The 2,500-nt window shown below is 59.6% G+C and overlaps 1 long non-coding RNA gene across 1 annotated transcript in view; it reads left to right on the forward strand.

Annotated features, from left to right (window-relative positions):
• Window positions 1-594: 594 nt before the first annotated feature.
• LOC133340089 (uncharacterized) overlaps window positions 595-2,500 on the forward strand; it is a 4,479-nt gene continuing 2,573 nt past the window's right edge. Inside the window, exon 1 of the long non-coding RNA XR_009754827.1 lies at window positions 595-721. This is a non-coding gene — a long non-coding RNA (uncharacterized LOC133340089). The remainder of the gene's footprint in view (window positions 722-2,500) is intronic.

Here is a 2,500-nt window from a genome sequence, read left to right on the forward strand (position 1 = left end):
ACTGGGCAGTTGGAGGCAGTCGCCCTCCAACAACAACGGAGGGCGGAGGAGCGACGCTCACAACAACGAGCGGAGCGCCGGGTGGCTAAAGCACAGCAAGTTGGCACAGTAGGGGGCACAGGTGGTGCATCAGCCAGTCATCTCGGTCATCTCGGTCAGTCGACCCGTGGCACCTGCTGGGTCTGCCCCGTGACCTCCTGCCAGCGGGCGTTCGACACTTCACGTGGTAGCCTCAAGGTGCACTTGGCCTGGCACAAGCATCGTGGTGACGTCACCGCCACTTAGTGGCGAATGGCGGTTGTTGTTGTTGTTGTGTGTGTGTGTGTGTCTGTGTGTGTCTGTGTGTGTGTGTGTACGTAATGTGTGTGCACGAAATGTGTGTGTGTAACATGTCTCTGTGTGTGTACCATGTGTGTGTCTGTGTAAGATGTGTGTGCGTGTGTCTGTGTAACATGTGTGTGCGTGTAACATGTGTGTGTATAACATGTGTGTGTGTAACATGTGTGTAACATGTGTGTGTAACATTTGTGTAACGTGTGTGTAACATGTGTGTGTGTAACATGTGTGTAACATGTGTGTGTGTAACATGTGTGTAACATGTGTGTAACATGTGTGTGTGTGTAGGCGAGCGTGCCGTTTGCGGTGGTGGGCAGTAACACGGTGGTGGACGCCCTGGGGAAGAGAGTGAGGGGACGACTCTACCCCTGGGGCATCGTGGAAGGTGCCTCACCCTCACTCACCCTCACTCACCCTCACACTCACCCTCACACTCGCCCTCACACTCGCCCTCACTCACCCTCACACTCACCCACTCACTCACCCACTCACTCACCCACACACTCACTCACCCACTCACTCACTCACTCACCCACTCACTCACTCACTCACTCACACACTCACCCACACACTCACTCACCCACTCACTCACCCACTCACTCACTCACTCACCCACAGACTCACCCACTCACTCACTCACACACACACCCACAGACTCACCCACACACTCACTCACACACTCACTCACTCACCCACACACTCACCCACTCACTCACTCACACACTCACCCACACACTCACTCACCCACTCACTCACCCACTCACTCACTCACTCACCCACAGATTCACCCTCACTCACCCACTCACTCACCCTCACACTCACCCACTCACTCACTCACACACTCACCCACACACTCACCCTCACACTCACCCACACACTCACCCACACACTCACTCACTCACCCACACACTCACCCACTCACTCACCCACACACTCACCCACTCACCCACACACTCACCCACTCACTCACCCCCCACACACTCACTCACACACTCACCCTCACACTCACTCACCCACACACTCACCCTCACACTCACCCTCACTCACTCTCACACTCACCCTCACACTCACCCACTCACTCACCCACACACTCACTCACTCACCCTCACTCACCCTCACACTCACCCTCACACTCACCCTCACTCACCCTCACACTCACTCACACACTCACCACTCACTCACCCTCACTCACCCTCACACTCACCCACACACGCCCTCACCCACTCACCCACTCACCCACCCACCCACTCACCCACCCACCCACCCACTCACCCACCCACCCACCCACTCATCCACCCACCCCACTCACCCACTCACTCACCCACTCACTCACCCACTCACCCACCCACCCACCCACTCACCCCACTCACTCACCCAAATACTCACCCACCCACTCACCCACCCACTCACCCACCCACTCACCCACCCACTCACCCACTCACCCACCCACTCACCCACTCACCACCCACTCACCCCCCACTCACCCACTCACCACCCACTCACCCACTCACCCACCCACCCACTCACCCCACTCACTCACCCACTCACTCACCCATTCACCCACCCACTCACCCACCACCCACCCACCCACCCACATCACCCACCCACTCACCCACCACTCACCCACCCACTCACCACTCCACCCACCCCACTCACCCACCACCCACCCACTCACCCCACTCACCCACCCACCCACTCACCCCACTCACCCACCCACTCACCCACCCACTCACCCACCCACTCACCCACCCACCCACTCACCCCACTCACCACCCACTCCCACCACCCACCCACTCACCCACCCACCACTCACCCACCCACCACCCACTCACCCACTCCCCACCACTCACCCACCCACTCACCCACTCACCCCCATCACCACCTCACCCACTCACTCACCCACTCACTCACCCATTCACCCACCCACTCACCCACCCACCCACCCACTCACCCACCACTCACCCACCCACTCACCCACTCACCCACCCACTCACCCACCCACCCCCCACTCACCCACTCACCCACCCACTCACCCACCCACCCACTCACCCACCCACTCCACCCACCCACTCACCCACCCACTCACCCACTCACCCACCCACTCCACCCACCCACCCACTCACCCCACTCACCCACCCCACTCACCCACCCACCCCCACCCACT

This window comes from Lethenteron reissneri, unplaced genomic scaffold (genome assembly GCF_015708825.2).
Source record: "Lethenteron reissneri isolate LAM-NWPU_2019-01 unplaced genomic scaffold, ASM1570882v1 scaffold_736, whole genome shotgun sequence".
Lineage (NCBI taxonomy): Eukaryota > Metazoa > Chordata > Hyperoartia > Petromyzontiformes > Petromyzontidae > Lethenteron > Lethenteron reissneri.